The following is a 27,301-nucleotide window of genomic DNA, read 5'->3' as shown; positions in this document are numbered from 1 at the left end:
TCGGTCGTCTCCATCGTAAATTTTGTTTTCTCCACAAATAAATTGAGTTGACTTACGTCCAGTACTGGTCTCCATCCCCCCGAGGATTTCGCTACTAAAAACAGCCGGTTGTAAAATCCCGGAGATAAGTGATCCAGAACAGGTTCTATTGCTCCTTTCTTGAGCATAGAAAGAACTTGTTCTTGTAGTGCTTCTTGTTTCCCTGGATCGCTGTAGTGAGCTCCAAGCTCTCTTGGCGATGTCGCAAGAGGTGGTCTCTTCAGAAAAGGGATCTTGTAACCTTCTTTGGCTACCTTGACGACCCAAGGCTCTGCTCCCTTTTCTTGCCAAATCTCCCAAAACTTCTGGAGTCTGGCACCTACTGATGTCTGAAGGACTTGTTGTTCATTGTTTAGTACTGGGTTTCGAACCCCTCTTGGACGGAGCTCTTCTTGCTCTGAAAGGCAGGACGAGAAAAGGACTTGCCTCGAAAGGGCTGACTAGTTTGTCTTGATTCCTTAGGCGTCTTCTTAACCACCTTGTTGGGTAAAAATTCCTCCTTATCCGATGAAGTTTGGACAGATCCAATGCGTCGCCTTCTGAGTTAGGGAAAAGCGAAATATCCTTGATAATATCCGCAGGAAACAATTGATCCGAAACGTGGGGAAATAAACCAATTCGGATTTCTGGGCGTTAGAAAGAAAAGCCCTTAGCAGCCCCCCCCCCCAAAAGAGCATAGGAGTGACCTTTTCTTTAAAACTCCTGCGGTGAAAAGAGATGCTAATTCATTAGCGCCATCCCTTAAGGCTTTGTCCATGCAGGACATAATACTGCTTGGGAGTTGAGAAATGCCGTTTGAATACATTATCTTCCACTGTTCGTCCCAGAGCCCCCACCCAAGGACCAATCCAGAAAATTAAAAACCTCGAAGGTCGGAAAATCCCTTTCATGAGATGATCTAATTCTGATGGAGACCACCACACTTTGGCCGAATTCAAGGCATGTTCTGCGGGAAACTGTCAACAATGTTGGAAAAATCCCCTGGGAGGAGGCAGGAACTCCCAGGCCGAGATTTTCCCCCGTCGCATACCAAATTCCGGACTTCGATGCCAATTTGGCAGGAGGAAAAAGAGAACACAGTCTTGCCGCTTCCCTCTTTTGCTTCAACACGATTCCCTCTTTTCCTTCAACACGTATCAATTCTTTGAAGAGCCTTCTTAGCCGTAATCGAAAACTTCATCTTCAAAAACGAGGACTTCTTCGGAGTTTTATTCTTGGAGAATTGAGAAAGGGGTGATGTCGGAGCTGCAGGCTGAAAATCCCCTTCAAAAAGTGAAAGAAGGCAATTCGTTAATTTCTTATAGTCTGAAGAAGGTGCTTCACCCTCTTTTTCTTCCTCAGATTCTAAGTCTTCTATTTCCTCTTCTCGCCGAAGACACATCCTGTAAACCAAGGTCTTGCTGCAGAAAATCTTCTCCAACCTCGCGGGAAGAAAAACCAAACCGGCTCCTGCCGCCTGCGTCCTGCGTCCTTCTGAGCTCCGAGGTTGCGTCCTGCGTCCTGTTCCGGAAGCTTGCGTCCTGCGTCTGCTCCGGAAACTTGCGTCCTGCTTCCTGTTCTCGTAACTTGCGTCCTGCGTCTGCTCCCGTAACTTGCGTACTACACGAGACTCCGAAGCGTGATGAGAAGGAGGCAAACCATCATGCGTCCTTTTAGATGACTTGACGGGGAGAGATGCGTCCTTACGCCTCGTAGGAGGATGTTCCAATGTTCCCCACGATTTAACTAAATCGGCTAACCTTCCTTGCATCTCTTCAAGGAAGTTCCTAGTCTCTGCTTTCCTGGCGGGGAAGTCTGAGCAAGCGGAGAACGACGACGAGACGGATCATCAAAACGAGAAACTCGATCTTGAGTTCTACGATAAGGAGAAGATATCGGAGAGACTGCTCCGTATTCAGAAGGAGGGCTCCTATCCAGAGAACCGTCGTATACATGAGGTCTTGCGTCTTGTCTGACTTAAAGGATCTCCTCCTTTTAATCGGAACCACCTCTTCCTCATCACTAGAAGAGAAAATCTCGGGACTACTCCACCGCTCTTGAGGGTAACGCTCATCTTGAGAAGACGTAGGTCTATGCGTCCTCTTCAGAGGACGCGAAACTTCCGCATAACGTCCATACCTGCCTGACGCAGCACTATCTGTAGAGGAAAAACACTTCCCAGTGTCGCCCTTTCTACGACGCACTGCTGCAGCCTGGGACGCAACAGGACTGCCTGAAGGGACGACTGATCGTAAGGGAACCCCTCTCGCCTCCCTTCGACTGTCGACATGCCTTCTTCCCTTGGGTCTGGGAGCTTGGCAGAGGCCTAGGTCTAGGAGCACGAGTGAGACGATCAGCCGCCCCCCTCCACTACACTGACACTTTCAAACGTACCCACTTTGTCTGTAAGATGCTGAATCTGATCGCCCATTGACGCAAGGACGGCAAACACTTTCACATAATTAGGATCCTCAGAAACAGCAGCGGGCGCAGGAGAGACCTGAGGAGAAGGATTAACAACTTCTACTTGGGAAGAAGGGGGAGAAATAACAGAAGTATTCAAGGCCTTACTAGAAGATCCTGACCTCTCACTCCGAGACACCGATCTTCTTACTCTATCCTTTTCTAGTCTCTCAACATATTTTGTGAAAGTCTTCCACTCCTTCTCATTTAAACTTTCACACTCATCACATCTATTATCCAAGTACACAAAACCTCTCTACACTTCTTACATACTGTGTGAGGGTCTACCGAAGCTTTCGGCAGTCTCACCTTGCACCCTTCTTTCATACACACTCGAAATACTATACCAGAATCAGACATTTATAATACTTCCAATCGCGATTGCCAATCCAACTTTCCAATACCATACCCAATAAACCATCCAAGTACAGCGAAAGTCAGCTAACGAGTTCGAATTCTAGCAGGGAACCAACAACGATGTTGCCGGTTCAGTGGCAGAAAAAAATCTGACGAAAATAAAAAGATTCCGAGCACTGGGATGATTCGAGCACTAGCGTGGGTGATCACTGAACTACCAGTGATCTAGCGGTTGCCGCGAGTTTTGAAAATTCTGCCTTTTTTTTTTCCAGTGCGAACAGAGAATATAGCTATATATATACCTGCAGGTAAGTGTCCCATACATGAAAATCCCAAATAACTCTCTCATGAGCTGTCCAGTGGACTTTAGCCACTCTAAAGGTTGCCATTACACAGTAAATTTATGGGCTATAGAAGTAATGGCACCTCTTTCCCACCTGATTCCTCCTAATGGATGGCACGTAATATTGTTACTCAACATGAGCCAACTCCACCCACCACCCAAAACCTGTTATTGCTATTCACGCGAGCATGTCCGTCCATTAGGAAGGATTAACATAAAAAACAAAGAAAACAGTAAATTTGTAACAACTTTTGGCAAATTTTTCTAGTTATCTCACCCATATTGCAACATAGTTTACAACCTTTTCTATACTGTTCAAATATTTCATTAATGAGCACTGTTTCCATGCAGAGCTCTTCCTTACAATAACAAAGGCCTGCTTAAGGGGGTTGGGGGCCGGCCGGCTAATGCCGTTTTTAACGACAGGACTTTGACATTCATACCACTTAATAAGGTGACTTGGGACATCTCCAAACCGCATATGATTTTCGCCTCTGACCTTCGGTTTTGTGACGCCAGGGCGATTTATCCCGAAAATAACCACTTTTCAAATTCTATCTCCTCCCTTGATATTTAATATTAAGACCTGGGATTACTACCATATATAGACCTGATGTAGACCTCCAATCAAATGAGAGTTTTTTTTCTAAAAGTCATTTTTTTATTTTTTTTGCTAGATATGAATTTTTCAATATGGTAAAAAAAAAAAAAAAATAACCCTATAAATCACGAGAAAAAAATGTATAAAAAAAGACGCCAAAACAAAATTGGAAAAAAGGGCTCTATTTGATTGTTCTATAATGTCTTTCTGAGTTATATACCAATTCCAATGTTATAGCTTTAAAAATAAGTGAGGAGATAGACATTGAAGGTCAATAAGTATAGTTTTGAGATACGGGCGTTCAAAGTTTTCCTTCGTATTTCTATAAAGACAATGTTAATAAATAATGATTATTATGAATGTATATTCTTTTTGTGTATTAATAAACCCAAAACTATTTTATTTATCATAATTTAATCATAAATAATATAAATGATGATCCCTTTGCTCATACATCGAGCTGGGGCACTGCTTGAGGCAAGATGGGCACTCCTTCCTACGTAACCCCTCTCTCCCCTTCACTAACTCGGCTTATTACAGCGAATTTTCTTCTTCGTATGTTAGCGAGATGTTTTCCTTTTATTTTCCTACGTTTCGCATGATGACATTCTTGCCGAAACAAAGATAAACAACATCAATGCAAGAGAATGTCAGAGGTGAAACTCGAAGATGTACTCTCTTTTTACAAAGACAATTTAATAAATCATGATTATTATGAATTTCATAGTCCATTTTGGGTATTCAAAAACCAAAACTATGTTATTTATCATAAATGGAGATCTCTTGCTCAAAGATACGAGCCTTGGGCATAGTGGACGTGTGCTGTCAGGCAAGAAGGGGGCGTTACTAAGCAACCCTCCCCTCTCTCTTCACTAACTACGAGATATTATGATATTCTGTAATAATGCTTGAGCGATTTTTCTTCGTCTGTATGTTAGCGAGATGTTTTCCTTGTCTTTTCCTCATTGGCATGATGAACTTCTTCGCCGAAACATACATAAACATACGTGTGGAAGCAAGCGAAAGTCACGAGGTGAAACTCGAACGTCTAATCTACTTGATGTCTATGGTCGCACTGATTCATGGTTGAACCAGATACTCGCTTCTGCGTCTGCGAGCCACGAAATCTCTACAGGTGCCATTTCTCACAATTTCTTTGCCAATAATTATCAAAATTTACGATAACAGAAGAAATATTGCATTTTCTTGTACGGTATGAATGTTTTAGGCTTATTGAGTTATGTTACTAATTACCTTGTAACTACGAAAGTAAGAGGAATTTTGACGAAATATTTCGTATACGTATTCTCAATTGCCATATGAAGCTCCATGAATTTTTCATGACTTTGCATTTTCGCCCTATACCACTGGTATATAGAGGTTCCAGCCGGCCCCCTTAAAAGCAAATCAAGCATATCTCAACTGAGATGCCTCCTAATATAACCCAACTATCAATAGGTACCATGCCCCAACCTGGCTGGAGGGCCTTTGACCTCCTGGACAACCCCTAGAGCAAATGCAGAGTGATGGGTCAGAGCTAAAGTAGGTCTAGTAGGCATTTAAGAGGGGATATGACCTAACACTAAACATCAAGCACATGGACTGGCTTAGCTTACCCCTTTGTGGTACTCTGCATACTACCAAGGGAGCAGATGCAGAGTAGGGAAACATGGGTAGCCATGAGAAATCCCACCATGAAAACAGGGCAAACCTAACCGTGTCAAGAATGCTGTGGCATGACGTAACCAGACCTCACCTTCCTAACCTGACTTAGGGTGCTGCCCCCTGACCTAGCACTGACTACAACCTAACCAAAACAACCTTAAGTTACCCTTTCCTAGAGCATTGTCCCCTGACCTAACTAGATATTATTACCTTCTTAATTTGTCCTATGGCATTGTGCCCTAACCAGGTCAGGGGGCTTTATCCACCCTAGATGGTAATCCTATAGTTTTGGGGTTCAGATTTACAGTCCATTATGTGTATTTCAGTTTTCTTTCCAACTTTTAATATCGTCTTTCGACAGATCTTCAAACTGAAGTATATTTGTTAAAAAATGAGCAGTTTATCTGCTTACAGAAGAAGAGATTGAGGATTTTCTCAAAATTCTACAGGTCAATTTCCCCATAAGATATATTTTTGTTTATTTATGTTTCCTCTTTATTCCTCTTGTCTTTTTTACAATCTCTGCTTCTGATAGCAGACAAGCTGCTGATTTTTTCATTGTTTTCCATGATTCAATAAATATCTGATAGCTAAATAGGCACCTATCTATGAGTGCTGATCTTGACTTTATGTTAATACAGTGAATTTGGACCCCTAAAATGTAGGATTACCCCCTAGACTCCACCAAGGAACACTTGACATTGGGCACATGGACATGGACTGGCTGAGGTAGTACACCTACCCATATCTCCCTACTTGTAACATACCCGGGGAGGATGGCAGAATGCAGGGGGGGGGGGGGGGGGTGGGGGGTTCATGACTTACTAGGGAAGAGACGAAGTGCCCCGAGCCAGGTTACAGCAGGGTATCTGACATATAGATTGAATAAACCCTAAGGAAAAGTTCAGGTTATCATGCTGATGCTGAAGGGTCTGAGTGCTAAATAGAGACAACCCATCTTTTATATTTTGACAATTCATGTGTCCATTAGATGATAGGAATGACTGTGGAAGTAGAGAATGCAGGCTTCTTTGTAATTGCAAATGGTCTTAATACAGTGCCAAATAATCTTAAATTATGGAAGGCTTTTGGGATAGACCCAATGAAATTAAATCAAGTTGCAAAAAAAATCCGGGTCATGACAGGGAAATATCACAATTTTTGAAAATAAATTGTATTTCTCCTAACTATACAAACCTGAGGTCCTTTACATAAAGAATTACTATTCGGCGGCAGCTGGACCGGTCGTAAGATTTACTAACAAGGTAGTTCGGCAGTAACTGCTTGTCCGATGGTCGGGAGTCCCGCCCAACTGGAGGTAAACATAACACTTTGCTTTAGGCCCAGTAACAGAGTGAGGGGTGGCATGAGGTGGGACTACATGTAAAGGACCTCAGGTTTGTATAGTTAGGAAAAATGATATTGTTATGTTACAATAAAGTTTCATACATACTTACCTGGCAGATATATACATAGCTAAGACTCCGTCGTCCCCGACAGAAATCAAATTTCGCGCCACTCGCTACAGGTAGGTCAGGTGATCTACCGGCCTGCCCTCCGGGCTGGGCGGAGGAATAGGAACCATCCCCGTTTTCTATCATATTTTCTCTCTTCCACCTGGTCTCCTGCGGGGAGGCTGGGTGGGCCTTTAATTGTATATATCTGCCAGGTAAGTATGTATGAAACATTATTTGTAACATAACAAATATCATTCTTTCATTACAATCAACTTACCTGTCAGATATATACATAGCTGATTGGCACCCTTCGGTGGAGAGGGTAAGAGACAGCTACTATATGGAATAGACAGGTAAACAACATCTGTTGTAGGTATAAATAAAAACCTTGGTTCCTACCTGATAGGTGGTAGACTTCGTGGGTGTTTGCCCAGTAGTCTGCATCACCTCAAGAAACTTTAGCGAGATATATGATCTATGGCCAGAGATCTTGTGGGTCTGCCGATGGGGTATTTATCCGCTTACTCGGCAGAGCCTTTAAAAAGGACTTTGGTCAATGGGTGCTGATCCACTTATATGACAATACACCTTATGAAGGAGCACACAACCAATCCCGACCACCTGATCCTAACCATATGTTAGAACTAAGGATTGTACGAGTTATCCCCGAACTCGTCACAACAACGTAACTCAAAACCACTACGCACACACATAATTTTCCAAAAAAAAAATTATACTCAAACTAATTGGATATGACAAGAATTCTCTTACTGAACAACATAGGACGGCCGACCCGTGCGAGCCAAATCCTCCATTGTTCGAAGAGACTCTCGACCATATCCAAAAAGAAGAACAGTATATACATTTAAGGATTGGTGTCGGCTCCCGTACCCAGAATCGTATCTGCCGATACGATAGGACTAGAGAAAAACACTTCTCATACGTCACACGTACGTCTTTCAAGTAATGAGATGCAAATACTGAGTTGCATCTCCAGTATGTCGTATCAATGATGTTTTTAAGCGACATATTCTTATAAAACGAGAGAGACGTCGCAACCGCTCTTACTTCATGAGCTTTCACTCTCAGTAGTTGTAACTGTTCGTCAGGACAGACCTATGAGCGTCCGTAATGACGTTTCTTACAAAGAACGCCAGAGCATTCTTGGACATCAGTCTTGTGGGGTCTTTTACCGCGCACCAAAGACCTTGTCTTAGAGCCTCCCAACTGACGCTTTCTCTGAAGGTAGAACTTCAGAGCTCTAACAGGGCATAGAGACCTCTCTGCTTCTCTGCCTACGAGACTCGACATTCTTTGACTTCGAATGACTTAGGCCAGGGATTCGTGGGATTCTCGTTTTCGCTAAAAACAGGGTCTTAAACGAGCAAATAGCCGAGTCTCCCTTGAATCCTACTTTATCCTGCAGAGCTTGTAATTCACTAATTCTTTTTGCCGTAGCTAAAGATAAAAGGAATAGGCATTTTCTAGTTATTGTCTCTAAAAAACGATGCCAGATGAGGAGGTTCGAATCTATCCGAAGACAGATTTGAGGGACTACGTCCAGGTTCCAGTTCGGAGGTATGGTTCCTTAGACTTTGAAGTCTCAAAAGATCTTATGAGATCGTGGAGATCTTTGTTATTTGCCAGATCTAATCCTCTGTTCCTGAATACAGCCGAGAGATACTTCTGTATCCCTTTATTTTTGTGGATACGGCTAGATGAGATTTTACTCTCAGGAATAGCAAGAAATCAGCAATTTCCGCTATAGAGGTAGAGGAGGAGGTCAACTTCTTGGCTCTACACCACCTTCTAAAGACCTCCCACTTCGACTGGTTTATACTTTCGTTAGTGGAGGTTCTGCGTGCTCTCGCTTATCGCGCTTGCCACTTCGCGAGAAAGCCTCTCGCTCTGACAAGTCTTTCGATAGTCGAAAGGCAGTCAGAGCGAGAGCTGGGGAGGTTTTGATGGGTACCTTCTTGAAGTGTGGTTGTCTGAGAAGATCCGTCCTTCTTGGTAGGGATCTTGGAAAGTCTACGATCCACTCTACCACCTCCTCGTGAAACCATTCCTGGGCCGGCCAAAAGGGGGCTATTAAAGTCATCCTCGTCTCTTTTGACGCCACAAACTTTCTCATTACTAACCCAGGATTTTGAATGGGGGAAAAGCATAAACGTCTACTCGAGACCAGTTTAGCAGGAAGGCGTCTACCATAATTGCTCTTGGATCTTCCACGACCGAGCAAAACACTGGGAGCCTTTTTGAAATGAATGTTGCGAAAAGATCCACATGAGGAGTTCCCCACAGAAACCAGAGATCGAGACACACTTCCTCGTGTAGAGTCCATTCTGTATGAAGGACTGGTTCTCCTGCTGAGCCTGTCCGCCCTCACATTCCTTACTCCCTGTATGAACCTTGTCAGCAGGGAGATGTTCCTGTGAGACGTCCAAAGTAAATAGGTCTCTCGTGAGCTCGTAAAGGAACGAGGAGTGCGTCCCTCCCTGTTTCCGAATGTAGGCAAGTGCGGTGGTGTTGTCCACGTTTACTTGCACTACCTTGTTTGACACCAGAGGTTCTAGGCTCTTTAAGGCCAGATGTACGGCGAAGAGCTCTTTGCAGTTTATGTGCCAGGACCACCTGCTGTTTCCCAGGTGCCTGACACTTCCTCTGAGCCTAATGTTGCTCCCCAACCTGTCTCCGACGCGTCGGAGAACAACACTAGGTCTGGGTTCTGTGTTCTTAGAGAGATCCCTTTGTTCTCTTCCAGAGGTAGCAACCACCACTGTAGGTGTGCCTTTACTCCACTGGAATGGGAAAAACGTCCGACAGTTGTCCGGTTTTGTTTTTTCCAGCTCCAAGACTTCTTGAGGAAGAATTGAAGTGGACGTATATGAAGTCTTCCTAGAGGGAAGAATTGTTCCAGCGAGGAAAGCGTCCCCACCAAGGCAAGGCTCAACCATTCCCTCGCCGACGTTTGTTGCTTCTCTAAGAAGAGAGAGATTATCCGCAAACCTTTGCGGTTCTCTCTTGCGAAGGAAAAACTCGAAAACCCCGAGAATCCATTCCGAACTCCCCAGATAGACTAGGTCTTGTCTGGGGGTCAGCTGAGACTTCTCGAGGTTCACAAGCAATCCCAACGCCTTGGTCAAATCCAGAGTTAACTTTGAGGTCCTCCAAGCACTGTCTCTCCGATCTGGCCCTGATGAGCCAGTCGTCTAGATACATAGAGACATTCACTCCTTTGAGGTGAAGAAATCTCGCCACATTCCTCATCAGGCTTGTGAAGACCTGAGGAGCTGTGGACAGGCCGAAACACAAGGCTCTGAACTGAAAGATCCTTCCCCCCGTCATGAAACGGAGGTACTTCTTCGATGAAGGGTGGATCGGGACGTGAAAGTAGGCGTCCTGGAGATCTAGAGACACCATCCAATCTCCTTGTCGTTAATGACGCTAGGACTGAAGCAGAAGTCTCCATGGAGAACTTCTCCTTCTGAACAAATTTGTTCAGAGAGCTGACGTCCAGTACTGGTCTCCAGCCTCCCGAGGCTTTCGCCACTAGAAAAAGGCGATTGTAAAACCCCGGGGAGTTTTGATCCAGTACTAGTTCTATCGCTCTCTTGTCCCACATTTGTTCCACCATCGATCGAAGAGTATCCCTCAGCACAGGGTCCTTGTACTTGGCTGATAGTTCCTTGGTATTGACGTTAGGGGAGGAGTATTCAGGAAAGGGATACGATATCCCTTCCTTATGATATTCAATGAAGACGCCGTCTTGCGTCTATCAGTGTCCAGGCCTCCACGAATCCCAGGAGCCTGGCACCTACTGGTGCTTGGAGGAGAGATGTTTCATTTTCCCTTTTTAAAGGGACGAAAGGCAGAGACTACCTCTCTTCTCCGGAGCCTTCCTTCTTGCGGGAGGTCTGGAGGTCGGACCACCTCGAAAGGGCTGCATTGATGTACTATGGTCCTTTCTTGTCAGATACTGAAACAGGTTTCTTCTTCCTAGCTGACTGCGTCAGAAGATCCTGAGTCGCCTTCTCAGTTAAAGAGTGAGCAACGTCCTTCACTAACTGAGAAGGGAACAAAAAGTCAGAAAGAGGCGCATACAGTAGAGCTGCCCTCTGAGCATGCGAGACTGCCTTTGTTAAGAAGGCGCCATACACCGTCCTTTTCTTTAAAAGACCTGCTCCAAATAATGAAGAGACTTCAAAAGATCCATCCTGTACCGCTTTCTGTCAATGCAAGACAAAATGCATAAACAGGGCTTCAGGTTCGATTCCTTCTGAATCATGGGCTTTCTTGGACATCACCCCAAGGGACCAATCTAAGAAGTTGAAGACTTCCAATACATGAAAGAGTCCCTTGAGGAGATGATCCAGTTCTGAAATACTCCATGTAATTCGAGCAGAATTGAGACTTGGACGCCTTGAAGCGTCAACCAAAGTCGAAAAATCTGCCTCTGTTGTAGAAGGGAGAGCGATACCCATATTCTCTCCCGTCTTATACCATATGCCTCTTTTCCCAGCTAATCTTGCTGGAGGCATGCAAAAGACTGTCCTGACTAAGTCTTTCTTAGACTTCATCCATGAGTCTAAGGCGTGTAATGCCCGCTTCATCGAGATGTTGGGTTTCATTTTTAGAAAAAGACGAGGGCTTCTTCGTCCTAGCACTGGAAAAAGAGCGAGCGCGGAGAAGGAGGAGCAGCAGGAGTCAACTCGTCTCCATACCCTCAAGAAGCAGGGTAGTCAAAACCTTATAGTTGGACAAACCCTCTCTTCCATGATCTTCATCATCCGAGTTTTCCTCCAACTCGGGATATATCTGAGTCTCCGTTCTCCTTTCTGAACTTTCCTCTTCTGGAGGAGACAAACTCCTAATAGGAGAGGGGCTAAGGGAATGATACTCTTTCTTTTTCCCGTTATAAAAAGAATTGGAAGGCGTCACAAGCTCCGGCTTCTCTTGAACTTTAGAAGACGCCTTGTATGACGCTTCCCGTTCTCCGAGCGTCATGGCTGACGTCTTGATGACGCTTCGCGCCTGGAAGACGCTCCGCTCTCTAAAGGCGTCCTACTCGGCGTCACAATATTGGACGGAGCGTCACGTCTAAGATCCGCTTGGAATGACGCTTCACTTCTAAAAGACGTCTTACGTTTCTCTGGCTTTACGAAACTCTCGTAAGCCCCCGTTCTAGCTCTCGAAACTACCGAAGCTTCTGGCCAAGATCGTTTAGCAGTTTCACGTCTGGGTCTGAGCCGCTTCTTCCTTTTCGAGCAGGTGAGAGAGGACGAGACTTCTTAATCGGAAGCGTCACGTCCTTCCGACGGGGCGCTAAAACTCCCACAAGAGATGACAGTTGTTCCTGAACCGCCATAATTATCTTTCTTGACGCTTCTCCCACGTCTAGTGCATGACGCCTTTCGTCATCACTCGGGGAAGAAGAATGAAGGGGTACTTCCGCACAAGCGTCAGGTGACGCTGACGCCACCTTCGCTTTCTTAATAGCAGACGGAGCGTCATCTGAGAAGCGCTCTGGGCTCGAATCTATGTCGGGCTTCATATGACGCTTCAGCGGTCTCGATAAGTTCGACTCCTTCCACCCTCGTTTAGGTGAGGGAGAGGGAGAGGACGAGAAAACACTCGCGAAGGACGCTTTTTCTATAGCGCCCTTGAGCCGCCTGCCATGAAGCAGAGCTAGCTGAAGGGACGTCTGACCCCGTTGGGGATTCCCCACGACCTCCTTAAGGCTTTCGACTTTCCTTCTCCTCTGGGCATGGGAGCTTGGAAGAGGTCTAGGCCTGGGAGCGTCGCAGGGACGATCAAACGCCCCCTCCACAACACTGAGAGAACTCACTTCACTGAAATGTTCACTATCACTAGCCCTTACCTTTGGGAAGTGGCAGCCATCTTGGACTTCATGTCTCTAATAGTAGCTTTCAGATTGGCGATTTCCGATGCCGAATCCGAAAAAGCACTCTGAGAATGAGATATATAGGGAGAATCTACATCAGTAGGATTAGAATTATCCGTGAAAGGCTCAATAGGCCTTGAACTCACACCTTTCAGCCGTCTAACTCTATCCCTCTCTAACTTCTTCAAATAAGAAGTCAAAGTCTTCCACTCTTCTGCATTCAATCCCTCGCATTCCTTACAAGTACTAAATAGCAGAACACTGAACCCCCCTACAGGTTTACGGCATACAGTGTGAGGATCAACCGAAGCTTTCGGTATCCTCACCCTGCAGCCTACATTCACACACATTCCTCACACTCACATTAGAATCAGACATACTGAGAAAAAATCCAAAAGAGTTATTCCAAAAAACAGTCCACAGTAGCGAATGCCAAAACACGATCCAAATACGTCACCAAAAAGCCGAAAAACGTTGATCAAAGGTTGAAAAATGAATCTAAGTCAGGAGGTAATAACAAACAATGTTGATACCACCGGCGACAGAGAAAATATGATAGAAAACTGGATGGTTCCTAGTCCTGCCGCCCAGGCAGGCCGGTAGATCACCTGACCTACCTGTAGCGAGTGGCGCGAAATTTGAATTTCTGTCGGGGACGACGGAGTCTTAGCTATGTATATATCTGACAGGTAAGTGATTGTATGAAAATACAATTTACTTTCAAAAATTGTGATTTGTTCCGACAAGTTTTGCAAACCACCAGTCCTTTACATAAGGAAGACTCACTTATTGGTGGGCGGAATCTGAGTCTTGTGAACAGAATGGTGTTCACCCAACCTGAGTTCCCTCCCCGATTGTGAGAGCAAACGGGGGGAACCTAGGCTCTGTCCAACTGATCTGAGTGTGCACCGCAAGATCAGTGGTCAGACCTCTGGACCAAGCAAGAACTAAAGTCCTAAGTTAAGAAGCCAAATATAAAGTATTGGGTTTGTTTCTTACTGGTGTCCCCTTCCCCCCTTGTTGGGGAAGGGACGGATAAATGCTTCTATCCCTAATGAAAGGGATAGAATGGAGCTCAAGTTACATAGCTTACCTGCATCGTCGTCCTGTCCAGCTTAGTGACGACCACTACCCTCTGCCTGCAGGGAGAGGGAAGAAAAGAGGAGGAAGAGGAGCCAGTCACACTCATTCATTCTCCTTCCATGCGATATCACAAGGACAAGATGCTACCTTGTCCTGTAAAGGAGCTGGGTAAGCTACACAACTTGTTGAGCAGCCACCACGGGTCCCAAGGAAAAAAAGTTCCAAGGACCTATGGGCAATATCCTGAACTTAGAAGGAGGTGAAGGTGGTCTGGTTGGACCACACCCCTGCCTTCAGCACCTGTGCAACGGACAAGTTCTTGCGGAATGCAAGGGTTGGACCAATTGCCTCTGACTTCGTGGGCTCTCGGACAAAATGTAATGGTGTCGGCACTCCTGTCTGAGTCGTACGCTTTCCTGATTACCTCACAAAGCCAGAAAGAAACAGTGTTCTTGGACACTTCTTTCTTGGTCACCCCAGTGCTAACGAAGAGGCGTCGACACTCAGGCCTGAGGTGTTGAGTTTTCTTTAGATAGTGCCATAGCACCCTCACAGGACAAAGCAGCATCTCTTCCGCATCATTACCGGTGAAGTCCTCTACGAGGGGATCGTGAAGGACTTGAACCTAGTGTCAGGGACCGAGGGGTTCTGAGTCTTTGCTACAAAATCTGGGACGAAATCAAGCTTAACCGATACCCATCCCCTCGAGTGTTTAACATCGAAGGAAAGACCATGGAGTTTTCCTACTCTCTTCGCCGATGCCAGGGCCAGCAGAAAGATGGTCTTGAGGGTCAGATCCCTGTCTGATGACTCCTGGAGAGGCTTGTAGGGTCTACGAGCCAAACTCCTTAAGACAAGAGTCACATCTCACCCCGGGGGCATGAGTTCCCTGGGTGGGCAAGACCTCTCGAAGCTCCTCATTAGAAGAGATATCAACTCCTCGCAGCTTAAGGACTGGGACCAGGGTGGCTCTGTATCCTTTGACTGCGGAGATAGAGAGGAGCTTCTTTCAGCGAAGGAAAATGAGGAAATCCGCTACCTGCTGAAGAGTGGCTCTGCACGGAAAGAGACCCTGTCTACGACATCAACCACAGAAGACGTACCACTTTCCCTGGTATACTGCCGCAGAGGACTGACTGAGGTATTCAGCCACCTCTGTTGCTGCTCGGCAAGAAAAGCCTCTCGCTCTCAAGAGATGGTGGATAACTGCCAGCCGTGAAGACACAGGGAATGAACAGCCTGGTGGTTCCGTTCTACATGGGGTTGACACAGCAGGTCCGGATACCATATGGCCTTAGGCCATTTGGGTACCACCAGAATCATCCAAAGATTGCTGGTAACCAGCACCCTGCCTATCACCTTGCAAATCAGGCAGAACGGGGGAAAGGCGTAGACTACGAGGTTGTCCCACGGGTGCTGGAACACATCCTGTGCAGCTGCCCATGGCTCCGGCACAACTGAGAAGAAAACCTGAAGTTTTCTGTTGGGCCGAGTGGCGAACAGATCCACTACTGGACGCTCCTACAGGTCGAAGAGCCTTTCCGCCATGTCTGGGTGAAGAGACCATTCTGTCCCAATCACCTGATTCTGGTGGCTGAGCTTGTCTGCCACTACATTCCTCTTGACGTATGCCACTACCGTGGTGTTGCTCATCAACACCACCGAGTGCCCCATCAGTCGTTCCCGGAATTCTTGGAACGCGAGAAACGCTGCCTTGATTTCCAGGAAGTTGATGTGAAGGTGCCTGTCATGATGGTTCTACACTCCTGCAACCAGCAATTCTTCCAGGTGTGAGCCCCAACCCTCAGTCGATGTGTCTAAGAACAGAAGCATCTCCGGAGGGGGAGTGCGCAGGGGCACTCCTATTAAGATGTTCCTGTCATCTAGCCACCAGGCCAGGTCCTCCCTTACTTCCTCCGTGAGAGGAACCAGGAAGGACTGTGGATCCCGTGCCTGTGACCAGCACTCCTTTAGTCTCCACTGAAGAGACCACAGGTGAAGATGCCCATGAGGGACTAACTTCTCTAGTGACGACAGGTGACTGATCACGACTTGCCACTGCTGAGCTGACCACCGTCGGGCTGCCTCCCTGAACCTGCTGATCCGCGAGTCTGCAGGGAAGACTTGTGATGCTACCGTATCGATCAGCATGCCCAGGTACTTTACCCTCTGCTTGGGTTCGAGATCTGACTTCTCGAAATTTACCACGATCCCCAGATCACGGCAGAAGTCAAGGAGTCGATCTCTGTTCTGCCAATCATCGAGATACCTCATCAGACGTATCCCGACCGAACGGGCCCAAGCCAACACCAGAGTGAATACTCGCATGAACACCTGTGGGGCGGTTGAGAGACCGAAACAAAGTGCCCTGAATTGGTACACCGTCCAGTCAAGGATAAAGCAGAGGTACTTCCTGGAGGACTGATGGATGGGTATTTGAAAATACGCATCCTTCATGTCTACCAAAAGCAGAAAATCGTTCTCCCTGATGGAGTCGAGCACTGAGCGTGCCGTTTCCATTGTGAACCGAGTCTGGCAAATGAAACGGTTCAAGGGAGAGAGATCTATCACCAGTCTCCAGCCCCCCATAGACTTCTCCACCAGGAAAAGTCGGCTGTAGAAACCAGGTGACTGATCTCACACGATCTCCACAGCTCCTTTGCTCAGCATGGTCTTGACTTCTTGAATCAGTGCTACGTCCCTGGCAGAACTGGGGACATATGTCTGAAGGTGGACCGGGTGTGAGGTGAGGGGTGGCCTCGACTCGAAGGGCAGTAGGTATCCCTCCCGAAGGACATCCACCACCCAGGTCTCGGCTCCGTAGCGCTGCCAAATTGCCCAATGGCTCACCAGGCACCTCCCCACTTCCGGCAGCAGTTGAGGGGGAATGCCGTCCCTAGCGTTTCCCTCTCTTCCCCTTCCACTTAGCTCCTTTCCTGCAAGAGAAGGAGGCTTGAGAGGAGGGCTGACACTCACTTCTTGAAGTGAAAGAGGAAGGCTGGGTATTTCCTCACGCTACCCTCGATGGTGCTAACATCTTGGGAGCAGAGGAAACGCTAGCTAAGCTCCAAGGCTTAGCTGCAGTTGAACGAGACTGTGCATAAGTCTTCATAACTGCCTGGTGTACTAAGCGGTCGCCGTCCTCAGCTCTCCGCTTTTCCACCGCAGCATCCATCATCTCTCTGGGAGAAAGAGAGGAGGAACCCAGCAACAGTCCATTGCGCAGACCCAATGTTACCTCGTGACCGACCGCCCTGGTTACGTGTATCAGGACTGTGTCCCTTCTCCTCAAAACCAGGTTGGCCCATAGGTTGGCTGTCTGGTGGGCTAGGTAGGAGATGGCCCTACCTCCAGACTGGCAGAGTCTCCCGAACACCTAGTCTTCCTCAGGAACTATAGCTCCTGAGGAGGCTGCGACTCTGGATACTGTGAGGGACCACTGATCCAGCCAGGAGACGGCCTGGAAAGCTGCCAAGGCAGTGAATTCCAGGGCCGATGCCTCTTGCTGCGAGAACCAGAGGTTCTCTGACAGCAGGTGTTGAAGAGGCACTCCAGGAGTTACGCGAGCTAGCTCCGGATCAACCTGCTTGGTCGGCAACGGGTCTGCTGAAGGCACATAGAAACGACGCTGACGAGGCAGAGGAGGGGGAAGCAGCTTGTCCGACCTGCTGGCCCTGAGTGAGGCCTCTTGTCTGGAGACAAGGGCGTTCACTTGGTCTGGGTTCCTTCTTAGGACCCCAGAACGACTCTAACCTAGATGGACGGTCAGAGGGAGCAACCACCGATCCTTCCCTGAGGTTGTTGTGCTGACAAATCAGCACTATGACCTCTGCAAAGGATCCCTGTATCTCGGGGGTGATCGCATCCTGAGGTGATGAATCGTCAGATCCATCCAGGCCAATCACTTCCTGAGACACTCTTCCTTCAGGAGGAAGAACCTCGCCAGACCCCTCGTGGTCTCCTCCAACCACTTCAGTGTACGATCTGTTTGGTCCTAAGACCAAGCCAGGGTCGTAGGCTCTCATGGCCAGACTGTAAGGAGCGCACTCCTCACGGTCACTCCTGTTCACCTCGCTCCTCCCGGTGGAGCCTGAGGAGGCTGAAGGGATAGGTGAGGAAGACCTGATGCTCCTACCCTGCCTACTAGCAGAGCCGGTAGGCTGGGAGGACTGCAGGCGATCGCCAACCCACGGTGGTGATCGAGCTGCAGGTCTGGACCAGCGGTCTCTCTGAGGAGAAACACTGGACCGAGGACGGTAGCGTCAGGGGAGCTGCTACCAGCCGTGTGAGCCGTCTGGTTCCGGTGGGAGCAACGGTCAGGGTGAATGGTAGCGTCCGCTAACACGGTGAGAACGAGCACCGTCCTCACGACGTACCACAGTCCCAGAAGCAGCCAAGGCTGTTCCTGGTGACCGGAGGGACCTCTTCCCAGCCTCGGCACGTGGACGGTCTGGTGGGACCGTCATGTCAACCCTGGGAACCGGACGATCGCTGCACGAGCAATTGCCAGTCTGGCGAGAGTCACGTGAGCGACTCTTACCATCCTTCCACTCCGTGCCTGGTCCTGATGGTGGTGAGCGTGCTCAGCCATCTGGACCTTGGGTGCACGATCACTGGTAGGTGATCGTACACTCGATGACACTCGCTCGCGAGCGGCCAAGACGATTCCCGGTCTGAAGATGGAACATCTGGAGCTGGGAGCGGAGCCACCGGTGGCTGGTATCTCCACGGTCCCAGTCTTCTTCTTCCCTCAGGAAGGAGACGGGCCCCGTTCCCTGAGGAACAGGAGGACCAGTGGAAGACCTACATGTCCCATCGAGTGAGACAGACTCTTCCTGGGGGGGGGGGGGGGGGGGGGGGGGGGGGGGGGGGGGGGGGGGGGGTGGGGGGGGGGGGGGGGGGGGGGGGGGGGGGGGGGGGGGGGGGGGGGGGGGGGGGGGGGTGGGGGGGGGGGGGGGGGGGGGGGACGAGGCCACCTTCTTCTTCCTTGGCTGGGGGGCCTTGGAAATCAAAGGGGAAGAGGCAGCAGAAGACGATAACGAAGATGAAGATGAAGATGAAGACAACGAAGACGACGACGACACCTTCCTCTTCTTCTTGGACTTCCTCAGGACAGCAGACAGGTCTCCCATCCAGGCTGGAGCTGGGGCAGTTGCAGTGGCAACGGGGCCCAACTCCACCTGGCTGGAAGGACCTGAGGGAGTGGCAGCACTTCCATGGGCAGGAACAGTGGCAGCAGGTACGGCGACAGCAACAGGTGGGCGATCTAACGGCGAGCTCTTCGGCCACTCGAAGTCAGGGGGGAGGAGCGAGGACAGCAAAACCAGGTGGTGGTACAAACTCCCTCCGGGGAACACACGGCAACAGAGCTTGTACCGTAGCCGTGGGGGTGACCATGGGTATACACCAGGTGAGGTGGAGCTGCATAACCCGGGGTCGACACACTCGTAGTCATCCTCGTCTCCACCCCGTGAGTGACCGGGCCTGCAGCAAGATGATGACGAGCTCCTGAATACTCGGAGTGCCCGGAAGACTCAACAGGCGCCACACCTGCTGAAGGTTCCCACCCACAGAGGCAGACATACCTGAGGAAGCAACAGTCGGGTTAATGGGGGGGGGTCCTGTTCGCTCAGCGTGGGAAGGCTCCTCCCCTCAGCGAACAGACGACCCCGAGTACAACTCAAGGTCGGGATGTTGCCCTCCCTCCTCTGCACTCAACAGATCCAGTGAAGAGGCGGAGAGAGACACGTCCCCCGAAGGGGAGAGAGCCATACGCGGGAGCTGATGAGGAGGGAGAAAAGAAGATGACATATCCGTCACCAAAGGTGTCGAAGGAGAGCTTTCTGACAACACCTTGGCAACCCTACGCGGCTTCTTCCTCTTTTTGTACAGCTCCCACTGCTCCTCCGACCAAGAGACACAACAAACACAAGTTAAATCACAAGAGCATTTGCGCCCTCGGCACCTTGTGCACAGAGGATGAGGGTCCACAAGATCACTGGACCTAAAAGCCCCACACTTTCGGCCTCCCACTCTAGGGCACACTCTCCAGTTGGATGGGGGGCACGAGGGCTTCTCCAATTCGTGGGACTGCATAATGAATCCAGCGATGCAATACCACAAATAATAACAAACAAATAAAGAGTACTTACATTCAATCACACTAGTATTTAAGAAACAGGTTGAAAGTCAAGGTAAGCTTGAAAACAAATTCAACCTGAAAACAATCTCACGACAGAGGCGGGCAGAGAGGCGAGCACACGTCTTCACCCAACGGCGGTCGAAAGCAAAGTCGTATGTTTACCTCCAGTCACGCGGGACTCCCAACCATCAGACAAGCAGTGACTGCTGAACTACCTCGTTAGTAAATCTTACGACTGGTCCAGCTGGCGCTGAATAGTACGTAATTCCTTATGTAAAGGACCAATGGTTTGTATAACGCGTCGGAACAATTAGTATTTTAGTTCACGAGTCTACGGATCTAAGTTTAAAAAAACATTTGTGTATTTTTGTAAGGTACTTCTCAGAATCTCATAAAGACATTGTATCAAAGATGTTGGCTCTACTTAAGGTTGAAGATGCCACTGCTATTGGGATGTAGTGTTATCAAGGATTTTTTTTCATAAGAATAATCTTAAGATGGAGAATTGCATTAGGATTGGTTCTGATGGTGCAAAATTATGATAGAAAAGCATCAATCAGTTTATCAACTTTTTAAGGAGTTTCCATATCTGAAGTTAGTTAAATGAGTTTGCCATTCTTTTCATTTAGCATGTTCCCAGGCTGTGGCCTCTCTTCTGAGAAATTTAGATTACTTGATAAGGGAATCTCATGAGTGGTTTAGTAGATCTCCAAAAAGACAGGAAACTTATGCTAATTTATACTGCACCAAGAATGACAAAATGCCAGTGAAAATTCCTGGGCTATCTGATACTCGGTGGCTAAGCAGATACAATGCAGTAGTCAAAATACTAGATCAATGGGAAGAATTGAAAAATGCATTTTCATTTGGCTGCTGGAAGTGTGTTGTTATCAAGCAGCAATGCTTTCAAATATTTACAGTGATAAGGTCAATCTTTTGTATCTCAAGTTTTTTATGCTTATCCTAAAATTTTTCCATCACTTGAATCTCCAATTTCAGGCAGCCAGTCCAAACCCTGGAAAATTGCATGCTGAATTATAGTTAATTTCCAGTTAAATCTTATGAGAAAAATTGTCAATCCCAATAAATTAGACTGCAATCCATTACATTGTGACTGACAAAATAATCTCATGCATACTAATGTTTGCAGTTTTGGTGTTGCATGTGCTCATGAAGAATCTTGTTCTTCACTCTCTGCACGCGGTAGTCAGTGAGTTGGCCAGTCTGGTCAGTTGTTTGCCCTAATTCACACGTTCCGAGAGAAGTGGCTGCTTTGTTGCCGTTCGGTCATTTACCCTACCTAGGGTAAACAACTGAGTGGACTGGTCAACTCACTGACTACCACGTTTTTGGCCACCCTCCAAAAAAGTACTTTAACACGTCCTGACACCGGAGATGGTCATCAGTCATGAGTTGTTGGTGGTGATAGCAGGAGCTCAAGACCTCTACTCTCCTTTCAAAGTGAGTATTTTCTCCAGAGTTAGAAATTAAGGTCATATTTTAAAATTTAAACAGAGGGTAATGAAAAGTGTGGCCAACGCAGTGCACACTACCCCCATGACGCTTTCGAAATTTTTACTTACAATTAAAAATGTTTAGAAGATTGATGCCATCTCGATGTTTGCGGAGTCACTTGTGTCAACAAACTAACCATTTCCTGTGCTAAATCCGTACACCACTTGTACCATAGACGCTGGGGCACTTTCATCACAACAATCGTAAATACGATTTTCAACCACTACTTATCCAAGGGAACTATGGCATTCTTTGCGGCGTTTTGCGCTCTTCAATTGTTTATCAGTGTTGTCAATTGGTATGTGTTTACCCTTCAAACTGGGTATAAGACTTACACAAAACCGGGGAAATAAATGAAATTAGCGTATCTATTTGTAGTATATATACATATTACAGCAATTTTATCATTACTGCATTACTATGACAACTAGAATTCATCAAAACAGTTTGTAAATGCATAATAGTATGTGTGAACCTCCACTAGATTGGCAACGACGAGTCATTTTTCATCACGTCGTCTGCTCATAAGTACATCAGAAATATTTGTAATTTTTCGGGGTTAATCTGATCGCAAAAAAGGGATAATAGACATGAATTAAATAAACATTTTGAAGTAACAAAGTAAAGTTAAACTAAATAATGAGTAAAGTAAACAATTAAAGGAATAAAGCTTTGCACCTCATAACCAATGTAGTCGTCTGCTGCTCGTAATTGTGTTTGTGGAGTGAGTGCTTAGGGACCAGGAACCGCAACGTGGTTCAAGTGCAATTTGGAGTGAATTAAGACCAAAATATGTATAATTACAATCAAATAAACACTGTGGAGTTTCAGTTGTGATGGCAGTAAGGATAAAACCACCGATTACACGGTAAAAATGAATTTCAGTTCAAACCATAACCCCGGGAATAAAAAGTTAAATACTTTCAGTAATATAGGCAACAAAATGTTGTTTAATTGTGCTGATTACAACTGCAATCTTGAGTAATATCAATAAACGTTACATATATCCGCTAACATTGTTCAAATGAGTGCTAGGAAGGCTGTGGTTAGAACGGCCAGTCACGCGATTGCCGCCATATTGGATTTCAAAACTGCCTTGAAAACATATTTTACGAAGAGCGTCACATGCTTATTTTAGTTCGTATGGGGTTTTCATATATCACATTATGTTGACGAAACTTCAATCTTTTGAATGGTATGCTTAGAGTTGTAATTGTATTCTTGTTTCACCAATTAAATATCAAGTGAATAAAACCCGGCCAGCGTGATGATAGTGGATCGTCCGTGATTGTTTACCCTACTTCGAAAGGAGTAGTAGAGGTCTTGAGCTACTACTCTCACCAACAACAACTCGTGACTCCGGTGTCAGGACGCGTTAAAAGTACTTTTTTGGAGGGTGGCCTAGCCGTGGTAGTCGGTGAGTTGGCCAGTCCACGCAGTGTTTTATCCTATATCACATTATGTTGACGAAACTTCGATCTTTTGAATGGTAGGGTGGGGAAACACCAGCGACTACCAACCCTTATCACGGTTTTCAGGTCTTATTCACTCGATATTTAAAATGGTGAAACAAAAATACAATTACAACTCCAAAGCATACCATTCAAAAGATTGAAGTTTCGTCAACATAATGTGATATATGAAAGCCCAATACGAACTAAAATAAGCATGTGACGCTCTTCGTAAAATATGTTTTCAAGGCAGTTTTGAAATCCAATATGGCGGCTACCGTGGGATGTACAGGTTTTGATCAGTGACGAAAATCATCTTTCCCAGCCTTCCAGCAATCATTTGAACAATGTAGAGTAGTATGTAACGTTTCTTAATCTTACTCAAGATTGCAGTTGTAATCAGCACAATAAAACAAAATTTTGTTGCCTATATTACTGAAAGTATGAAACTTTTTATTCCCGGAGTCATGGTTTGAACTGAATTCATTCTTACCTTGTAATCGGTGGTTTTTATCCTTACTGCCATCACAACTGAAACTCCACAGTGCTTATTGATTGTTATTATACACATTTTGGTCTCAGTTCACTCCACATTGCACTTTAAACCAGTTGCTGTTCCTGGTTCCTAAGCGCGCCACAAACACAGTTACGAACAGCAGACGACGAAACTGCAAAGTTTTATTCCCTAAATTGTTTACTTTACTTCTTATTTAGTTCAAATTTACTTTATTTAAAAATTTTAATTTAATTCATGTATATTATCCCTTTTTTGCAACCAAAATTACCCGAAAAATTACAGATATTCTAAAGTAGATACAATCAAATGGTTTCTAACGTTTTCGTACATCTGGCTGCCGAAAACCATAGAGGAACGACTACAGATAAGTGAAATTATATACATATCTTTTTTTTGCTAGCACTTTTCATTGATTTCAGTCTATATTTAGTATTCTGAATTTCTTTAATAACCGTATGCCAGAAATAAATGTAACCTTTAATGTTTGCATGCTAAGAATGGCAAAATCATCGTGCCACATTAGTGGAGCTTCACACATACGCCGTTTCATTATTATAAACTGTTTCCATGAATTCTAGTTGTCACAGTAATGCAATAATGAAAAAAATTGCTTTTATATTTATGTATATATACTTCCAATACATAGCCAAATTTCACCAATTTCAACGTTTTTTTTGTGTGTAGTCTTATACCCAGTTTGGAGGGTCAACACATACCGAATGGCAACAGAGAGAGAGAGAGAGAGAGAGGAGAGAGAGAGAGAGAGAGAGAAAGAGAGAGAGAGAGAGAAAGGAAGGTGAAGGAACGAAGAAGAAAAGGGGTGGCGGTGGAGGTGGGAGAGGGTAGGTGGAGCTTTATACGCCGTGTTTGATCCATTTCTGCATAATGGAGTTTTTGTCTCTTGGTACAAGGACAAGTGTCGTTATTCTTTACGATAGTGATTCACGATACCCTTACTAAATACGGCACTGGTGGTGTAATGCACTATAGCAAAATCTCGTTCTGATACGAGTGTTCGCTACAGAAATAGGTATTGCCCAAAAACGTGCTTGCACTGTCTCTGAAACCCATAGTAGGTATGCTGCTTCGTTGTCAATCAAGTTTTTTGTAATCAAGTATTTTTTACAAGCTAGCTATTGAATAAATATGTATTTTTCTCAATCAAAACATATGCCCCTCAATGGTAACTTTCCTCTTTAAACGACTTCTGGTCATTGCAAATTTGGCCCATAATTTCTTATGGTGCGAAAACAGAGGCGCAGGGACCGAAAACGATTGCGTCACACTACGGTGATAATCCGGCAGTAAAACATCTTCATATATCCAAAAGTAAATAATAAAGATATATATGCACATTACGATTATACCAATTACATGAAAAGCTGATAATCTGCATGAATAACTGGTAAACTGTTCTGCAAGAAAGTTGAGTAAAGCAATTATTTACAATAGGTACGAAAGTCAAGATGTCGTGACGTCATAATACAGGACTTAAAAGAACGTTCTAATTCCAAAAAATAACTACTTAAATTTGAGTCAGAATCGAGTTACTTTTTCAATAATGAATATTTCAAATTAATCATCATAAATATGTAAAAACATTGATGTTTTACTATTATTTAAAAAATTATCGAAGTGCACTCTTTGTCGTCTTCTTCTACAAAAACAGTTGGTTACTCGGCGAAGAAAAGTTTTCCGATTGTTGTGTGTGCGGATTTATCACAGGAAATGGTTAGTTTATTGACACAAGCGACTCCGTAAACATCGAGATGGCGTCAATCTTCTAAATACTACTTCGAGTTGTAAGTAAAATGTTGAACGCGTTTGGTGAGATTGCAACTACGTTTGACACTGTTTTCATTACCCTTATGGAGGTGTTATGAAGTTCCATTTGACAACGTCTGTATGAGGAGAGAGAGAGAGAGAGAGAGAGAGAGGAGTAGAGACCGAGAGAGAGAGAGAGAGAGAGAGAGAGAGACGAGAGAGAGAGAGAGAGAGAGAGAGAGAGAGAGAGAGAGGGTGTAATTGCTGTAAGGATGGTTAATGGCTGAATTGGTTGTTGGTAGGTTCTGGGCTGTCTGCTGGTCCTGTTGATTATTAGAGGTCTGTGTTTTGAGTGAGAGTTTTCGGGTCAGTCTTTGGTGAGAGCTGGTGAGAGTTAGTGGGTATCAGGAAGCAGTTATATGAAGGATTGGAAATTAGTTGTTTTTTGTGTTTTTTTTGGTTTTATAGTTGCTGTTAAGTAGTGTTTTTTTTTTTTTGCTTAGAGTTGTTGTGCCTGTGCTGTTGTGTTGTTTGTGCAGTGGTCTTTGTTGTGTTTTGTTGTTACTATGTGATTTTTGTGTTGTTGTTGGTATTTCTGTGACCTCAACCAATGGACAGCACAGGATAGACCCGGAGTATCTGGAGTGTTGGTAAGTACGTGTGTTTTGTGTTGTTTTTGTTTTTGTATAGGTGTAGGTCAATTGTCCTGCGTGGTCTTTGTTGTGTAAAGAAGAAAGTGTGACTGAGGGTGGATTTTGGCTTGTGGATCGTTTAGGTAATGTGGGGGGGGATTTTGCACTTGTTTTTTTCTAGCTGGTGATCCCGCCACACCCTCTGTTTAAATCTTAAAATTTGGCCTTAATTTCTAACTTTGGAGAAAATACTTTCTTCGAAAGAGAGTACTAGAGGTCTTTAGCTCCGTTTCTCACAACAACAAGTCGCGACTGATGCCATCTCCGATGTCAGGACTCGTTATAATGTACTTTTTTAGGGATTGTCCAAGCTGATTGTTACATGGTCCACTCTGGACCTTACGGTTTTTTACCCTAGGTATTAGTAAACAGCAACTAGCCTAGGTTGCGGTCGGTGGCCAAAAGAGGCCTATGCTTGCATTGGCCTCAACCAAAGGAAAAATTACAATTTCGGATACTTTTCTATAACTGAAGGCATCAAGTTGAACGAGGGGCTTCTATAGATACTACGAGGGTAAATTCCCTGACATTCCGCTGCCTGGCTGGCAATCTGCGCCCTCCTTTCCTTAATTGTAATCATTGCTGAGCTAAACTACCTGGTAAAGTAAGTAGATAACGACAATATTGATCAAGAATTCTCTAATCATAATGAAAACTCGGCAAAACTTCCTCTTACCATAACAAAAGAGTTCGGGCAATTATTACGCGAGACCTTATGGTATCTATTTTCTCCATGTGCCAAAATCAGGATAGTGGTGGGGGGTTAGAAACTTTACCTTTGCAACGGCACACCCTCTTTTGCTTCTTTTTTTTTCATTTTCCTTTCATTGTATTTTGCTCCCAATGCGCCGCTATATACACTATACAGTGTATATATATGTAAAGGAAAAAGTCCATTAATGGGCCTTTTATACTTGAGACGTATCCTGTTTTAACAAAAGAATTTATTTACACACACATACATACGTACATATATAAGACCGTGTGATATCCGATAATCCTGGATTATCTCTTTTAATTTTTACCCTTTTGACAATTAACCTTCTGGTATTCTTGATCTTGTGTTGTACCTGAGACCTTTCTCTCCAATTGTACTTCATCAAAGCTCCATTGGAACCATGTTTCTGAGTAAAGGACGAAACGCGCTTGGATTTCTGACTATCTATTTTCCATTTTTCCTGTGGAAATTCGTCTATTTATTTTGAAGGCACGTGCAATCTACTGTGATTTTTTAAGCATACATACATACATATATAATATATATATATCATATATATAATATATAATATATATATATATATATTGAAAAAGTTAAGTATATCTTAGAT

The 27,301-nt window shown here is 45.5% G+C and overlaps 1 protein-coding gene across 1 annotated transcript in view; it reads right to left on the bottom strand.

Annotated features, from left to right (window-relative positions):
- LOC135213895 (uncharacterized) overlaps nucleotides 1-26,771 on the bottom strand; it is a 75,727-nt gene extending 48,956 nt beyond the window's left edge. Inside the window, exon 1 of the mRNA XM_064247991.1 lies at nucleotides 26,650-26,771. The gene's annotated coding sequence lies outside the window, so the exon portion shown is untranslated. The remainder of the gene's footprint in view (nucleotides 1-26,649) is intronic.
- Nucleotides 26,772-27,301: the final 530 nt, after the last annotated feature.

This window comes from Macrobrachium nipponense, chromosome 43 (genome assembly GCF_015104395.2).
Source record: "Macrobrachium nipponense isolate FS-2020 chromosome 43, ASM1510439v2, whole genome shotgun sequence".
In the NCBI taxonomy this organism is placed as follows: Eukaryota; Metazoa; Arthropoda; class Malacostraca; order Decapoda; family Palaemonidae; genus Macrobrachium; species Macrobrachium nipponense.
Note: the sequence above shows the minus strand (reverse complement) of the source record. Positions and strands in the feature narration are given on the sequence as shown.